Source organism: Cuculus canorus, chromosome 1 (genome assembly GCF_017976375.1).
Source record: "Cuculus canorus isolate bCucCan1 chromosome 1, bCucCan1.pri, whole genome shotgun sequence".
Taxonomy (NCBI): Eukaryota; Metazoa; Chordata; class Aves; order Cuculiformes; family Cuculidae; genus Cuculus; species Cuculus canorus.
In genome coordinates, this window is record NC_071401.1 from 185,857,950 (window position 1) to 185,877,752 (window position 19,803).

The window sequence follows — 19,803 nt, forward strand, 5'->3', positions numbered from 1 at the left end:
TATATCCAAAAATTCCACATCACCCTGGATTATATATAACATTAATTTATTGAGAAAATATTGCCAATAGAAAAAGACAAACTGCTTGGATTGTATAGAAGAATGCTAGTTTATAAAAGTCTGTGATTAAAATTTGATTCGATCTGGTAAAGAAACTTACTTGCCATTGCCAGAAGTGTCATATATATCTGTCTGCATTGCAACACTCTAGCTATAATGCAGTGAAACATATCAGTTACCTGTAGCTTGGTTTTGTGATCACTTTATAACAGTATGCAGGCAATTACCACAAGACCCTAAATATTTCCAAACCTGGTTTTATAAAAGTAGTACAAACCCACTATTTGCATTAATAATGGTCATAATTAGTAGTTTGTGTTGATTTGCACCTTGCCTTAAGGAATCTGAGACCTGAAGTAACCAAAAGGAGAAAAGATCCATCCAAGTGCAATAAATCCTAAGTCTCATAGGCATCGTTATAAAATAAAATTAAAAAATAATACACAGAACCATGGTCTCTGTAATGCTTTTTTTAAAATACAGAGTATGGAAATTCATCTTTGTTTATCTAAATTTTGTTAATACTCGCCAGAAAACTGATGATGGAAAATTAAGAGTGCTCTCTACTCAAAAATGATCAGATATTTTTTTGCCTGTATTATAGATATATTTATATTATACATAACAGTGGAATTATTCACGACAGCTAGTGTGAGAAGACAGGAATAAAATAAGACTACTGAAGTAAAGAAACTAGGCACAACTGTTAAGCAGTTTTTTGTTGCAAGTCACTGTATTAGGCTTAAGATTTTGATTCAGGAGACCCAGACTCAACTCAAGGGTCTGTTACAGGCTTTCTGTGTGGTTTGTATGCATGTTTCTTTTTTCCATCCTTTAAGCAAGAAGCAGTAACTGTTTGACAGTTACACACATACGCGTTGTAACAGGAGAGAGACATATCTGTTCCTCTAGATACATTCCAAATGTTGATGAGAGCAGATTTTCTTCTTGTTGTTTTGCTGCTTTTTAAAGCTAGTTTAGTCTTTTGAAGCCTCTGAAGAGACAAAAGGGTTAGGTCAAAAATTTTTTTGCCTGAAAACCGATTATTCAATTTGTTCCAGCAAAGCTATTGGCATGGATAGGCCAGTCTCCTGTAGGCAGCAATAATTGAAAGCAAACATTGAACAGCAAGTATAATAAGAAACTAAAAAAAAAGCATAAAAACAACATGCTGCAAATGAATAACATGTACATGCTTCAGTGTTTTTCCATAGTACTCAAATCATCTTTCATTTCTTCTGCAAATATTTAGAAGAACTTTTTTATAGATTTGACCTCCCAAATTTTCTTTCTTTACTACATTATGGTGCTTCTTTGATTAGAATTTACCACAGATTGAAAATAAGGCAGAGATCTGCCTATCAGAATCTGAAGTCTCTACAGAACAATGCAAACTTCAGAGTTTTCAAAAAGTTTTGATATTCTGTTTTGTTTTGTTTTCCCCTGCAAAATAATCTGTTATTTATGTGGAACATTCCAAACTATATTTAATGCCAGGGCATAGAGGCATAATGCAACAACATGACAGAATGTATGTTTTAATCAACTTTGTGTTAAATATATTGGAAAACAAAACACGTGCAAAGGTATAAATTTTAGACGTAAAAAATCAGGTCCCATGTATCTAACTAACCCAGATTTCCATGACAGAAGGCTAAAGATGAGGTTTGTAAAATGAGCTTTAGCCTTATCTGTAGGAATTCACAGATTGTATTCATTTCACACTATTTGCACTACCACAAATACTGTTCCAAAGTAAAAGATCATAAACTAAACCTCTTTTTCCTGAAATGTACAGTCTTATTCATTATATATCCATATTCTAAACACTACTTTTAGGAACGTTGGCTGAAAACCTCTTAAACATCATCTTTACCTTGAGTTAAATCAATTCTGTATTTCTTCAGAAGCTGAGTGACAAACGAGACTTTGTAACTGATGCACAGCTCACAGTTGTAATTACAGTTCTTAAGGCATTTAAAACGATCCCTGCTGACTTAAGTGGCAAGAATAAACCATTGTTCTTTTTTATTCTTAGCACTATAGAGGCAAAGCCATGGCTACCCTATTTCTTTTCAAGTGTGACTGAGAAAATAAAGTAGTGATCTATAATGAGTAAAACTTGTGAGGTTCCATTTGTATATAATAATTTCTAGGAGGAGAAAATTACTAAGTTTTTCTCTTTAAAGTCATAAATGAAGACTTTCAACTTTGTCCTCAGAGTCTAAGATTGTTCTTGTTGACCTGAAATAGTTAGAACTGTTTTTGAGATTGTTAATCTTTAATAATAAAACACTGAGATACTCCCTTGATTTCTTAACGTTCTTTTATCCTATCATTCAAAAATTAATCTATTTTCTAGGGTAAAGTCCTTTAAATATATGCATATGAATAGCTGTAGTCAGTAACACTCACAACAAGCTATTATGGGCTAAGATCTTTATGTGGCGGTTGGCATGGATTGGGCTTGCGTGGCAACAGCTTTAGCATAAGAACTGCAGTTAGCTCCGCTGGGGAACGGAGGAGTATTTTGAGTGTAAACAACCACTAGACCACTGTGAAAGTTGCAAATTTGTCAGAAAACTTCCAGAAGAGCAGACGGACTGTGAGCTTCAGAGATGGCAACAGCCAGCTGTCAGGCACTACAGGTCAGTCAAGAATAGATTATTCTTTCCCCTGTCCGGTAACTGAGGGTGTCCAGAGTCACATGGGGAGAGATTTGGAGTACCTCATCTGGAGTATTGTGTCCAGCTCTGGAAGTCTCAATGCAAGAAGGATATGGAGCTGTTGGAACGGGTCCAGAGGAGGGCTACAAAGATGATTGGAGGGCTGGAACACCTTCCCTATGAGAACAGGCTTATGAGAGTTGGGCCTGTTCAGCCTGGAGAAGTCTCGGGGGAGATCTTATAGAGACCTTCCAGTACCTGAAGGGGCTACAAGAAAGCTGGAGAGGGGCTATTTATAAAAGCTTGTGGGGATAGGCCCAGGGGAAATGGGTATAAACTGGAGAGGGGCATATTTAGACTGGACATTAGGAAGAATTTCTTCACCATGAGAGTGGTGAAACACTGGCACAATTTGTCCAGGGTGGTTGTGGCTTCCCATCCCTGGAAGTGTTCAAGGCCAGGTTGGATGGGGCCTTGGGCAGCCTGATCTAGTGGGATGTCCCTGCCCATGGCAGGGGGGTTGGAATGAGATGATCTTTAAGGTCCCTTCCAACTTTAACTGTGCTATGATTCTATGATTTCAGGGATATATGAGACAGTTTCCAGGGAGAGAAGCCCAGAACGTAGCCCTGGGGACTGTAGAATACAGAAACAAGGATTGAAAGACACCAGGGAATGAAAACTCTGACCGTGGACAAAACACTGCATGGCTGGAAGCCCTGTGCTGATAGACCAGACTTTTTCCCTGGAATGCTTCATTAGTCCCACGGAACGGGGAAGTTGTATGAGGAACTACTGTGCTAATGCGCACATCTTCTGGGCTGTATCATATCTGTCTCAAGACAGGAAAGTCTTGTAATTTGTAAAACTGCATAGAGCTGTGATTAAAGTGTTTTGCTATCCTCATCAATTCATTCTCCCCAGTGCCACTTTGGTCTTAAACTATGACACTTGTAACATCTTTATATACAAGGAGTGTTACAGTCGCAAGTAAGACAGGGTGTTTTCTGATCATTTAACAGTGATATACACAGTTTTGTCAGATAATAAAGAGATAACGGGAACAAAGGTCTACAGCTATACAGGGTCTTGACAGATCCATATCATGTAGTAGAAAAATATAAATTTTATCAAAACTGAAGTTTTTATAACATGCTTTTGAGAAATTGAAATAAAATTATATAAGTTCCCTTCAAGCAAAATAAATGAAAAGAACATACTCCACAAAATCAGCAATGAAATTGCTATCTTCTTGTCTCAAATGTTTTCATTATTCCTGATTAGTGTTTTTAATGGTAGCACTGGTATGTCATCCAAGCTTTACAGACAATGTAGGAAACTAAAAGAAAAGTTTGTAGCATGTTATTGTTTATTTGTTGAATAAGAGTATAGGTAGTAATTTATTAGTACTCTGTCATAGTATTTCATTATCTTATAAAATATTGTAGCAAAAGGTGAAAATAGTACCACATCAACATTAATGCATTTTTAGAGCAAAGCTGTGGAAAGAGAAAAGAAATTAATATATTCTAAATCTTTCACAAAATCACTAGGCTATAACTGTGATGATAGTCTCTAATGACTTTACCACAGGCTACAAGAAACAGGTTTTAGTGTCTCAAATACATTTGAAGTAAGTGCGGGGCTTTTTATTTAAATTAATTTTAAATAGATATTTTAATTGATTCTGTGATAATGTTGTGCCTCTCGCTGTAGGCAAGTGTATTAGGCATAACATATTAGGATAACCGAAAGGTGATCTCTGCCCCATGAAAAAGTTCATTTTACTGACCACCCATAGCCTTTTCTCTGCCTGCAGTGTTGCTGCATGACTGCTGTACAGCTTTTGATAACCTCATATTGTTTTCACCAGAAAATGTGTTATTGTTCTCAGTTTAAGCATAACATGCTAAAATCTGATCTTGATGTTTCCTCCACCAAGATCTCCATAAGCTCTATTTCAATATGGATCTATGCTGCTGCTAGATCCATATCACATAGCACATCAACATTGCTACTATGACTCACAGACCAGGCTCACCTAGGATGCTTCTATTCCTTTTCTGGGCACTTCCACTCCCAAATTCTGGTCTATCATCTATCTATCTATCATCTTCCTTCTTCCTGCCCAGCTCTTCTTCATGAAAATAAGTTCAATTTTTCTCTTGCCTTCAAGATCACTACCCCTTATTATTCTGTCTTCTATTTCTGACAAGATCATTAACATATATACAAACTTCTTGTTCATCTTTCCTTCATTGTGGTTATACTCTGTTCTGGTTCTAAACGCTTTTCTAATGCTTAAAATCCTTTAGATATTATAAATACCCATGTTTTTTGGCCACTCATGCTTCAAATTCTTAGCTTTAAGGACAACAGTGTTGAAGTCACCAGGCTTTTATTTCAGAAATTTTTGCAAAAATTCTTGAAATTAACCAATGTCTTAGTTTACCTTTCTTTATAAAGACATATTGTGAGTAAACTTCCAAATATGTGATATCACGCTCTGCAAATTTTTAATAGAAGTTCATCATAGTTTTGAAAAAAAAGAAATCATAAAGTAATCTCATGTATCTTGGTAGTTTTCATTTACAAGAAAATAAAGTTTCTCCTAAGCTTGGAATAATGAAATATCGATTCTGTTTTCCCCATTTTATGTTATTTTTCTTCATTTTTGTTTACATGTTCGATTTTTCTCCTTTTTCTTTGTTTGTTATCTTTTCAGAGGTCATCTTATAATTTATAATAAAACCCCTACAGAGATCATTCAGAAGCATAGTGTAAGCACTAATACAATTACTCAGATGGACAGGAAGATAAAACGGTTTCTCATTCATTGTCTGTATTCAAACACATAACAAGCATCATCATGAAGATCTTGAGAGATGATAACTGAAAACTAAGTGGGTTTTTTTCTAGCTAACTTATTTTGATTGAAAGATAAACACAAACCCACTCCTATACTTTCTAGATGGATTTATGCAAACATGGGGATACCAATGTAAGCTAAAAAAGGAAACAAAAGATATGATAGTGAACTCAAGAAAATTAGATATTAAAAAAATTAAAAATAAGGAAATTAAAACTCAAGAAATCAATATACACTGAAAATTCTGCCACCGGTGATGGCTGTGTTCACAATGTGAGTTTCAAACTTCCTTTCAGAATGTTTTGTGGGATCAAACTCTATTACCCGAGATGAGTTATAAAGCAGGTATATGTTTATTTCACCGGCGGACACGAGGGAGATAAGCTCTGCCCAACTCATGCTCTGTATATCTCAACAAACAGCTACTTATAGTGTAAAGATATGCATAATTATAAGCACCTACTACATATTCAGGACCTTTCCCCACTTAGTATTATAATTAGTTCTGGAAGGTTCTCTCCAGTCTTGCACCTGCACAGTACCACCTGGTGGTCGTGGGCTGGGGTCTCAGGGATGAAGTAAGTAAACTTCCTCAGGAAGAACTTTTTTAACTCCGAACTGTGTGCATGCTCTCTGGACTCTTGACATTCCTCCAAACCACAAAGTAGGATTCAACCAGTTTTTACTCAAGATTGCTGATGTCTACATTCCTGTTTTCTTCTTATCAGCGGAACCCTGCATACCGGCTCCTTCTTCCCAGCTTTCAAGCCCCCTACTAATAGGCACTGCAAAATTAAACCCTTATATGGTGCGGTTTACAATAAACTAAGCTTCTTCTAAGCTGCTTCAAATTTTATATGTTATATGTTTATACCTATCAGGAACAACCTCAGAATATGTAGATATTTGTATTTTCAAATGAAAAAGCAGTATTTCCTCTAAAATCTTTGAAAACATGAGAGTTATTCAAGGAGAACTAAGAGAAAATGTAAGCATTAGAAATGACATGAACATTTCTTTCAGATTAGACATCAGGAAAAATTTCTTCACCAAAAGGGTTATCAGTCACTGGCAGAGGCTGCCCAGGGAAGTGGTTGAGTCACCTTCCATGGTGGTATTTAATAGATGGGTAGATGAGGTGCTCAGTTATATGCTTTAGTAGTGGACAGATGCAATTGGATTTGATGATCTCAAGTATCATTTCCAACCAAGTGAATCTATGACTCTATGATTCTTCATTAAAAAGCAGAAATTATGCCAGCTTAAGTTAGATGTGCTGGCTTTCAATGGGATAGAGTTAATTCCCATCATAGTAGCTCATATGGGGGCTGGGTTTTGGATTTGTGCTTAAATTAGTGTTGATAATAGAGGGATGTTTTAGTTGCTGCTGAACTGTCCTTTCACAGAATCAAGCTTTTTTTCTGCTGTTCACACCACCCCACTAGTGAGCTGGCTGGGTATGAACAAGAAGCTGGAAGGGAACACAGCTGATACAGCTGATCCCAACTGACCAAAGGCATATCCCATACCATATGACGTCATACTCAGCATATAAAATTAGAGAAAGAAGAATGTTCGCTATTATGCCATTTGTTTTCCAAAATAACCATTAGGCATGATGCACCCCTGCTTTCCTGGAGACAGCTGAACATCTGCCTGAAATGTGGAGGAAGGAATAAATTTATTGGTTTGCTTTGTTTGGATGTGAAGCATTTGCTTTTCACCCTAAACCTTTTCTTATCTCAACCCACAAATTTTTCTCACATTTACTCTTACGATTTTCTACCCACTGGGGAAAAGTGAGCAAGAAGCTGTGTGGTACTTAGTTGTCAGCTGGGTTTAAACCATAGGATCAGGTATTACTGACCAGACTAAAACTATGTAATCTAACTATATAGTTAGCTGCACTCCTTGTACACAGTCATTAGATCTAATAAAAGAAATGATGCATTATCATCTATCAAATCCTGAAGAAAAAATAACTCCAACATATAAAATAACATACAAACACAAAATTAGAATATCAATGACATGGCCGGAAAAAAAAGGTTTCAGACAAGGAATTTAGAGAAAGAGTGAAAGAAGGAAACTAAGTACTATAAAAATGGTTTTGAGGGAAATAAAAAAAAAAACTTGGAAAAAATACGTTAAACGTATCAGTTAATAACATGTTGTAGGTTAACACCAGTAGGCAACTAAGCACCACACAGCTACTCACTTAAAAAATCCAATCTGTTGAAATATCACTTGTCACACATAAGTGCCCAGTGGTCCAAAAGGTCTTGTGGTCTTAACCAGTTTTCCTTCAGCATACAATCTCAAAATTCCTTGATTTTAAACATTTAAGTCATCTTCCACATTTCCAAAATATACTGACCTATATTTGTACAACCAAGACCAACTATTGTGAAGCATTATTAATTCATATCAATAGGAAATAACCCCCCCAAAAAATTAAAAACATTGCCTATACAGTAACTATTCATTAGAAAATGTTCTAATTATAGTGTGTAAAAATCTTTTAAATCCTACAAGTGACACAACTACTTCAAAACATTGTCAAAAGTGACTTTCTGTTCTTACACAGTAGAAATGTTAACCACAAAAACAAGTCATAGTCTCAGCAATTAGCAATTTCATTTCATTTATTGCCATAATGAATAATACTGAGACTGAAAATGAAAAGTATACTGACAGTTATACACACAAGAAGTAACTAGTTGTCCTTTTTCAGAAAAGAAACAATTTTTTGCCTTACATTCAGTGTTTGACTTAAGATAACATCTTAATTGAACCAGCACAGAAGAATAAACAAATCTTTCCTCATGGGCATGAGTATAGGAATAATAATTTACTAATGCCTTTATCAATATAGAATTAGGAGAGAAAAATGTAAAAGTTAATGGATCTAGTACCCTTGTGTATTCTAAAAGTTTAGTACTAGAAAAAATGTGAAATTTAAAAAAATTGCAGAGGTGAAGTTTTTTATTATCACAGTGAATTTTAAGTGGAAAGATATAAGGAATTGTAGTCCATTAAGAAGCTGAGGGACTAATAGAGGCATCAGGAACTAAAAGTGTCTCTAGATAAACAGACCCAATGAACAACGAAACATAATAACTGAAGAACAAGGGGAGTAAAAAATTGTTAAGAATTTTTAATTGACGTTCTGCAGCATTTAGACCTTACTTCATAAAAAGTCCCCTGTCATGAAAGGATAGGAAAAATAATGCCTATGGACATGTGAAGGTATCTATAGGATTCTGTATGCAAGAAATTTGCTTTTAAAGATATCATAATTTAACTTCATTTTAAAAAAATCCTTTTTGTTACTTAGAAAGCAAAGTGCAAACAAATATCACATTGATAATTTCAGATCTGAATATAGCCACCTATTCTTATAAGGGCAAATATCTCAGAATGCAATAGACATCAATATTTATAGTAATTATGTGGGATTTTCTCCCTTTCTTGCAGTCAAACTGAGGATCTTACAGGATCATAGAATTTAAGGGTTTTAGGGGACAGGACAGGTTTTTCTCTCTTTTAATGCAGAAGTTGCTGAAGAACATTAACGAAGATAAAAAGAGACTTAATCAGAAACATAAATGGGAAATAGGGAAAGTTGGTGGGGTAACACTGAACGTCAGATGTTTTGGTTTATCTGTGATTTATTATTGATAATTTTCTTTTTTTAGGAATCCTTGACCACCTCTGCACCTCCCATTATACTGGAAGATTTATAATGGCCTCTGGTTTAACCGAGTACTTTGGGTCTACCTCCCAGCCTCAGCAGGCATATGAAAACAGAAATCCAGAAATACATGTAGAGAAACATTTTGCTCTTTGTCCCAAATTTTCTGGATCTCTAAATTTAGAGAGTATGCGTATTTTAAAAAAATGGCCTAATTTGCATTGCAAAACTGTACTCATTAGAAAAGCAGAGGTGTTAGAATCGTCAGTTTTGCTAAAGAATGCCTAATATTGATTTTGTTTAAGAAAAGTCATCACTAATGTCGACAAAATTAATAAAATCAGAATAAAAGTGTCTCTACACAGAAGGCTGCATCAACCCGCTCAAATCATCAACAGAATATTTCTCGTGGGCACAAGCGTTACACAAAGTGCACTATTCATAGCCAATTTATGCTTGAGCATGAGCAATAATCCTGTAAATGCTTTTATACATAGTTCATAGACTATTCATAGATTATTCACCTTGATCCCATAATTCAACTAGATCTTAGATGCATGGGGATGTGCTGATAGTCTATTGATTTCTGTTAGCTGCACTCTAAAATATCAGTACTACACTACTGTCCAGATTGTCATTTAAGCACCTAATCAAGACGAGATTAATTCAACAGAGTTTCAGTCTGAGCTGAAATATCTGTATTAATGACTAAAGTTCATGCACACAGAAAACTGTCACCAGACACCACTCACTGTCATTTTGTTGTCGTGATGCTACTCACTAAGATATATCAGTAACCTCCAGATCTGGATCATAGAAAGGAATAATAGTAGTATGTTTGAAGAATTGCATATCATGCTATGTGAATTCAAAACAAACTTCCATGACAGAATACAGTATGGAAGAAAAAGCTTATACAACTTTTCTTATAACACTGCCATTCCATTTCCAAGTCCTTTTCTTCTTGAATCTCCAAGTAGGGTACAGCACTTACTAAAGCCGAATGGTAAGGTCTTATTTTGAAAAACAGATGCTGTCTCATGACACTTTTGCATCTGAAGAAATGCTGCTGCAGAAATTGACAAAAGAGATGCACTCCTGTCGGTGTTATTTACAGCCACTTCAAGCGGAGCTTCTAGGACTAACTTTCCAAGGAGAAAAATCTGATGTGACTAACATATCACGTTTAGACCTAATCTAAATGCAGGGTTTAGGAAGGTCAGTCATCCTGGCTGCAGATTATGTCTATTCCTTTAGATTCTTATTATTGTATAATAAAATAAGTACTGACAATAATGTGACTTATGATACCACCTAATGACAACAAGCAAATGTGATGTAAGAAACTTTATGATTGTGTTATTAGCTTCATTAAAAACTTGTTGCTGGTAATTTAATAAACATTTAGTATTTATGTTTTTCAAGCCAAAGCATTAGGGAACTAAAATCCGCCATGACAAGTTATGGCCTTTTATATTATCTTCTGCTTCTCGGAAAAGAAGATAAAGATAACTTGCAAATGAATCTGAGGAGGTAGTATTTATATCTTAATTAGATCTCACTAAAATATGGGCATCTCGTATTTTATAGGAAATGCTAAATGATTTAAATGTTCTTTCAGTCTAACTAAAGGTGAAAAACATAAATCTGGCAGACTTTTTTCCACTAGAGAGACTAAAATAATGAAAATGCATTCAATAGTAGTTAAGAAATAATGCAAAAGTAAAAAATACCTCTAAATACTCTGAGATTTCAACACTGAGGTACAACTTGTGGTTGATAACTTCAGTGCAATTTACATGTTTTATTTCAGTGGAATCTTTGCTCCAGGCAACCTAGATCTTTGGGTTCTGCTGACCTGGATCAAATCCAAACTGTGGAGATATGATGGCTTAATCCATTGCTGTCAAAATTAAGTTGCATTTTAGTATTAATTAAATGGTGACAGACCCAGCTGAATTGAAGGCTATAGTGTAATCATTCCAGAGATATGAATGGCTAGATGGTATGAGGAAAACAGCTAAATCTAACCCTACCAAAATAATGCTTATTTTTTCTTTTTAAAAAAGCATTGATGGAAACTTATTTTCTAGTTTGTCAGGAAAACATAAGCTATTTAAAAATCTTAGTTTTGTCACTTGAAAGTCCTGCATGAGATCAGTGGAATTGTCAGATGAACAACAAATCTGTCATTCCTTTGGTATATGCATCTGATTTCACCCTTTGGCTCAGGCACCTGCAGTGCTTTCCCTAATACTCACAAGAGAACACTAAAATTAGATGGGCCAGACATCCTGAGTTCCTAAAACCTAGCACACACACAAACGAGGGATGTAAGATTCATAACCTAAAGAAATCAGGCTGAAATTCGTCTCTAGAATCTTGTTTTTCTTTCACTAGCAAGTGGTTTACATTATCACACCTCTACTTAAACTGGTGTTGTTAGTTCACATTTACATTGATACATTGAGAGGTAAGTATCAGATGCCAACAGAGTTTTTGTAGCAAAATATTCCCCTAAGATTTTGGTCTTTCTTTCCTGCATAAAGTAACTATTAAGTGCTAATGGTGAAACTTTATATTGAAATTAGAAGAATGTGGAATAATAAAAATGTAAATCGAGTTTTCACACTCAGTAACAATGGTTTTCAAGATTACCATTCAATCTTATCTGTGCTATTGTCCTTACCAAAGCCTTGTTACACAGGATTTTACCTTGAATGTCCTCCTTTCATAAGGAAGGTCCAGCAAGGGATGATAATTGGCACAGTGTGCTATGTTACACCTGTCAAAGTTTGTGGTATAGGGATCCTTCCAAAATAAAAGAGCAGATGCTTTGCAGCATTTGCACATTCCGATGATTTCTACTTGTCAGAGTGGCAGTTTTGGAGCAGAATTAACCACATATGAACTTAATTAGGCATATGTGATATACATAGAGATTGAATGGTGACGAAGTTCATAGAACAATTAGTGAAAATTCATCTGGGTTCCTGAAGTGTTATACTAATGTTAAACCAAATACAGGTGGCCAGTTCAGTCATGTAAGTGAATATATCCAGTTTGACTTGTCCTCATCCGTGTCAGATGTCTTATTGTCCATGATTTCCTTAAGGAGTTTTCATCTACTCTATCAATGGATGCTATGTCTAATTTTTTTTTCTTTTGGAGGAACCATGAAGTTTCAAAGCACAAAGGGAAAACTCTGCACATGAGCTACACGCTTTGGACAAGAGCTGATTTATGAGACTTGACAAGGCAATATGCAGATTTTCTATTTCTGCATTCAGAATATGCTTTACGTCTAACAGGAACCCTTATTAATTACCACATGAAACAATTGTTGTGACATAAAATATGGTAGATTATTTTAAAAAGTAAACATTCGGCCATGTATTATAGTTGAATGAACTCAGAATTGGTGTAAAGTCAAATTGATAATGATTTGTCCAAGCTTGTGCTATAGAAACCTAAGCAAAATCCCATTCCTCAGATAAGTTAAAAAACAAAGTGGATGATAAAGGAGGGAGGGAATAAACAGCCACAACAAGCTAGTTCATTAAATATATCTTGGCAGTTTCAGGCATACTTAAAGCCAACTTTGGCAGATTAAAGGCCTGGATTAGCTGCATTTCTGTTCTAATAATAATGCAACATAATGTAAGAGGATTGTTTTACTGGAGTGTTTACTACTGAAGAGAAAATTGCTTTTATAATTATGCATCTCCATTAAAATTTACAGAAATGTTGAAGACCATAAAAAAATCATCAACAAATTATAAAGTTTGAAATGTGCCAGTTGCATGTGTACAACACTTTCAGAACTGTTAAAACGGTTTAGGTACATTCACTGAAGGATAAACATAGCTGAATGGACTTTTCATTGTAGTTTTCACTGTAATTTTTCCTACTAAGGATTGTGTATGAAAAAATTGCATTTATTATAACCTGTCATTTTTAATGATTCTAAAAATAAATTATATATAACATCTCTGTGATAGCACATATGTGAATGGATCCCAGAAACTTAATTTCTCTCTTATTCACTCCATATGCAAAATTTAGTATATTAGCAGTGTGACAGATCATCTAACTCACATGAGGTTCTTTCTGTACCCTGTACATACACTCTTAAACTTTCTTGATATTTACAATTTTCTCCACCTGAACTTCATCTGGTTTTTAAGAGACCTATTATATTCTCAGTAGAGGAACCTATATTCCTATTACAATAAAAATTATAAACCTACCTATTTAAACCTCTTTAAGAAATTACTTTCTGTTAGCACTTACACATGTATCTGAATAGTTTTGTCCATAATATTTAATAACTTCTTAAAAAAATTACTTTAAACTTAGCATTTTGGAAAACCTGGATATTTACCGCAGAAGGCTAAATATCAGTCTGGAAAGCTCTACTATAATAAAACCAGAAATCGTGGTCTTGATATAATTTGTACCAAACAGAGCTACATTATGGCAGAAATGGCTACTTTGTCTTCCACAAGAAAGGGAAAAATGTAAGCAAAGGGCTGTCTTAAACAGGTAATTTGAAGAAGAAAAGAGAAACTAAATGTTCCCCTCCTCTCTTCTTGAAGCTGGAGTAGCAGAGATATGTAATTTTGAAGGAGATTGATGATTATTGACAAGATATTTGCCTGCTGTGATGTTAGTTGTGTTCATGCAACGAAATGGGATTAGGTCTCTTATTTCTCTATAACTTGTAGAAGGATTACTTTGCTCTAAACTATAGATCTGCTAAGTATAAAAAAGGCCACTCCTTGAGAGACATCTGTTAGTTTGGATGCTACTCCATTCCTGTTTCTCACCGAGATCATCACTGCAAATGAAGGAATGGGTAAGTCATTGACAGGAAGACTCTGCCTGAATTATTCTTATTATGTTGAACATATGATTCCATTGTCTGTCACGATTTAGACTTGTTTCACTTTATCTTGTTGCTGAAATGCTTCTTGATTTCTAAATTCTCATGAGATATAAATCATTTTCATGGATTAATATGGTAGCCAAGGGTTTACTTCATGGGCTTCACAAGAATATTTTTCTGTCAGGACCATGAATTCTATTTAAAGTAAGTATAAGAATTTTTAAGAGTGCATTATGCTTAATGCACAAATTCTATTTTTTTTTCCTGTGAATGTCTCTAATTAATCCAGAGCTGTCCTTTGACAAAAAAAAAAAAAACCATTAAAGACTCCATCCAAACACTTTTCCCAAGCTCTGGTATTCTTGCCTATTTTTTCATGTGTCTATGGATTTGTATACAGTGACACGAACTGATCTTTTTTCTTCCCCCAATATTCAAGATTCATTCTAGAACTAGTTCTGTAAGAATGGTCTGAATAATAACTGAGCACATAGAACTGCCAAATTTTAAAACATAGTAGGAGGCATCCAGTTCTTTGAATACAACTGAGTGGTATTCAACACTGAAGAGCTGAAGAGCTGATGAAGCCAATGAATAAAGCTAAAGAGAACTAGAAAATAATTGCAACATGTCACCCTGACATGGCCCAATGTACTCTTGTATTCATTCAACATATCAGTGAAAACATTGCAAAGCAATATCAAGGCAACCTGCTGTGATTACTTTGTAGTTCTCCATGGCTATTTGACACTGCTTTTCTCATCTTTCTTATCTTTCCTCTTACTCCAGACTTCTTAGAGGGGCCAGGTTATTCCACACTGTGTATTTCTTTCCCTCTTTTTTTAACCTCTTTTTCACTATTTTATTTTCAATCATGGAAGATTTTCAGTGACATGGGTTTATTTGTTCGTAATTTTATTAGCATTGAGGAACGTTATGGCAAATGCAGAGGTCTTACTTTCCTGGTATTTTCTGATCATAGAAAACAGAAAAAAACCTATAAAATCTTACTGACTATACAGGAACCATACGCAGGTGTCAAAAAATATATATCCCTGTACTCCTGAAGGATCTCACGAACTCAGCCCTTTGTGAGACATGATATTACAATTATAATTGCAATTAGAATATAAGGAAATATTTTGACATTTTAAAAAGGAGAATCTTTAGGCTTTCAATATATCAAATTTCAGCTCTGATGCAAGACATGAGAGAGAAAGATTCAGCACAGCATATGGCTTTAAAGTTGTTATTACAGATTTAGAGCATGCAGCCATTACTTCCCATGAAATATAGTCTTAGATTTGCATTTTATTCTGCTATCCTACATTATTTGATCCTTTATTCATTTTTAACTCCCCTACCCTCACTACCAGGTAATGCCGGTCACTGAGTCAGCAACAGGAATGCAACTCAGACACAATGATTAATAAATTGTATATTCTAGTCTCTGAAGATGCAGGCACCTGCTTTGCTGCAAAGAAAAATTACTCATATTGTACATAGACAGATACCAGGATACTCAGAATGAGTTTTTTTATGATGTTCAGTATGAACGTAAAGGGGAAATATAATGATGTGTCCCACAGGAGGTATAACAATAGTTAAAGGGAAATTTGGGAGATTTATGCTTGATGAATGTGCAAAAGAAAAGAAGGGTGGGGAAACTTTACTCTCCCTACTCATCCTTATATTTTCACATTGTAGCCCAAAATGTTCTGAACACAAGGACAAGACAGTATTTCTGGAATAAGGGGACTATCCTGGATGTGTTTCTACCACATAGGTATGAATGCTGCTCAAAGATCAGGCGTAAGAAATATTTATTTTGAGCTAAGAAGACTATGGTCTGGATTCTAGTAGAATAGATGCTGCAAATGAGACCTTAAAAGTGGTAAAAGAAGTTACCTGTTTGATGCAAAATGGTGAGTACAGGAGGATTGTAGAAAACTGGCAAAAAGCATCAAAGACATCCCACTCAATAAATGCTCAGTTCCTGTTAGAACTAAAACAACTAGAAATTGAGGCTGAAAGCCATCTGATGTAAAATCTAAAGACTGACTTACAGAACTTAGCTGGTCACCTACCGTTCCCTTTACTGTAAACAGAGATTAATCAGAACATCTAATTAATCCCATTATAAAGTTACTATGCAAAATACATTAAATTAATCAACTCCAGAAAACACTAATCCCCCTTTCTTTTTCTATAAAAGCAATCTCTTGGGTCTACCTAGGACTTCAAATAAGCACAGCGGTCCAGGAAAGCAGTGCAATTTCAAGGCCTTCCTTTGCTACTACCCTAGGTTTTTCCCATCAGGTGGCTTGTGTGTATCCCATGTTTTGTTAAAAATGATTCTCTGAGATTTCTAGCTCTCCTTTTTTTCTATCTAAGAGGAACTCTGGCCCTTACCCTGTAATTTTGAATTCTCTGTCAGAGATTAGATGTCTGGTTTGTAGTGGCTTCAGTGTTTAATTTGCCTATATTGAAGCCTTTTTATGAATATATGTGTGGTGATGGTTTGTGGTCTCATAATATAAATTGTACGTCATTATCCTGAAATCACACACGGCTTTTGAGATCACTTTTCCACTTTACTTAACAGCTGATCAAATTTTTCCTCATAAACCTCATTAATCCATACTTCAACGTCTGTAAGACTGGCTGAGTCACTTGCAGTGACATTCACACTTGCAATAATGATTCAGTGGTTCAGCCTGAAAATCCTCATACTGGGATTTAAAACTGGCTAAATCTGATACTTTGCAGATTTTTCCATAAGCTACGTTTTTCCAATGAATCTGGACTTTGCATGCTGAATGTTGCACCATAATATCTGAGCAAGGACATGCATTCATTGAAACAGATTCTTAAAAACAGACCTTCGTTAGGATAAATTTCTGCAGGAAGTGTGCATGTATTTTTGTAGTTATGTTATGTTATGTTGTACAATTTTTGTATAATAACCTGGTGATGAAAACAGTCTTGTGAGAAGTAGCTCTTCAATGTCTTTAACATTTTTGAACCTACAACCCAAAATATATCTTCCTAAGAATAAGTTATTCACCCTTCTTATGAAGGTAAGCTGCTGCGTATCCTGGAAACATGAGACCAGAATGAAACCCAGCAAAGTAGAACTTGATTTCAGCCTGTCGATTAGGATATTTAGTCGGCATTAATCCTGTTTATAGTGATGAATCGATGTTCAAAAAATACTTATGCATATACATTGCACACTACCCATCCCTTCAAATACTCCAACGTTTATGCATTTTTCACCAAGCCTTTGACAATGACTTGGTAATTAAAAAAAATAACTCTGTGTTTTGGACAGAAACCCAGAGTGATCTATATAACAGGAAAAGTCAGAACCAAATGCTTTCCAGAATTGCACACTGGAAACACGAGAGGCAATGGTCACAAACTGGAATAAGGGGATTTCTCAACATAAGAGAAATATTTTTACTATGAATCTGATCAACTATAGGTAAAGAGTCCTAGACAAGTTGAGGAATCATAATCCTTGGAGATATTTTCATATTAATTGAACAAGACCCGGGGAAACCTGCTATAACTTCTGCACCTGTTGACAATCCATTATAGAAATGTGATTTTTAAAATTTTAAGCTCCTTTCCTATTGAGGAAAAGGGCCCAACTGAAGCGTCTTGAGAGCATAGGAGCTAAGTGTTGTAGGAAAACACTCAGCACTGACCTGTGACATTTGATAAAAGCTCAGTCATAGAGTGCCCACAGCAGTTGTTGATGAAGTTGTCCTTAAATATATAGGAGATTTTGGAACTAATGCCTTTGGTTTGAGGTGTTCACAGGATGAAATTCAAAATGTGAATAAATTGTTTGCTTATTAATTTTTTTTTTTTTAGAAGAAGAACTCTGCTTGATTGGATGTCTGTTCTCAGGAGATGTCTAGCATTTCCTATTACAAACTCACATTTCCCAAAGAAATGACACTGCACTGGGGAAGAGAGTCTTAGAACAATAAGACAGATGCTTTTCTCCCTATTTCCCACAACAATTCTAAATTTAAATACAATTTACATAATTGTTTGTTAAGACTATCAATAAGTATGATCAGCTATACTGGTATTACAATTCTCACATGTGAGAGTATTTGTGAGAGCAGCTCTGGGAGAAAAGTAACTGTTAATGGCCAATCTTAAATTTATAAGTTATATTATTTACTAAGAACAAATTATTTGTTTACAACACTTCTTGAGAGTCCCATAGTGTCGTAAGAGAGGAAATTTGTTGGGTAGATTAATTAAAAGAAGTGCCTCTAGAAACAATCACACTATCGGTTCCTTGGACAAACAACAAAAAAGAAAGTTACGTGGAGTCTGTTTGGAAATCTTCAGAAGCCCCAATCTCTTTTCATGTATTTTATCACATTGGAAGACCTACTCAGATAAGCATTTTGAGGTTCACTTCTATAGCCTTCCATGCACTCACCAGGCAGGGAAGAAACACTTGGGGAGTTCAGGAATAAAGATGAAAATGTCTGTTGCACTGCTGGTAGAACAGACAAACTCAGATCCCTGCATTTTGGAAAGAATTCCAAGTTTTAGTTCAAATTCTGACATTAAGTTGGTTTTGTGAAGATCTGCAAAGCTGACTTGATCAGCTCTACTTGAGTTTTTCTAATTTCAGTGCCTGAATAATGAAGACTGTAGTAAGAAAAATATTGTCAAGCCTTGCAGTAAGAGAGTTATTCCCTTTAAAGAGAAGGTTGGAGCTAAAAACTTTATTGTGTCATATGCCTAGTTTAAGGAAGATATGCTAAAGTAAATTCCCAAATAAAGGTGGTAGACAAAAGCGATCTAAATGGAGTTCAGTTACCTTGTTATTTTAGCCTCTTTAGAAAAATTTTGTTTCCTATGCTAAATTTTTGTAGATACCACATTAATGTAGTATTTCAGTTTAGGGCTTTAAAATACCGGGCTAAGATTGTCTTTCATTTAACTGTTAATTGGGTTTTAAGGCAATTTAAAAAAAAAAAATGAAAATTACCCTTTTAGTGTAAACTGCATCATTTAATTGGAGTGATGTTTTCACTTCATAATTTGCTTTCCCTCTACTGAACAACTAGAAATCGTATAATAAAACCCCTTCTTTACTGGCAAACTAAAAATTTTTCTGCCAGAAAAATGTTGACTAGATTTAAATCCATCATTTCAATGATGTATAAATCATAGTATGCAGTGACGAAAAACTTTTTGAGAGAAAAAATCTTAATTGTATATGTATAGCATGTTCTGATAAATTTTAGGAAGCAGGAGATATATGAATTTTTGACAATTGTAAACATGATCCAATGCAACAGAGGAAAGCAGTATTATGCCTGTACTGTATATCAATTAACTGATACAGAGAAAAAAACTAGCATAGGCATACAGCTGTGCACCTAAGTAAACCACAAGTTCGGTGATATTTGAGATTAAGGTACTGCTTCTAGGTGCATTCAAGTAAAAGTCTTGGAGTTAGAGAACTGAGCTCCTATTATAGTCGATGGAAAGAGTGTAAATTAGTCTATGATGCCTTAATTAGTTTGGTTAAATATAAGCCTATAACCACATTTGAGACACCCTAGGATACTCAAGATATCTGCAA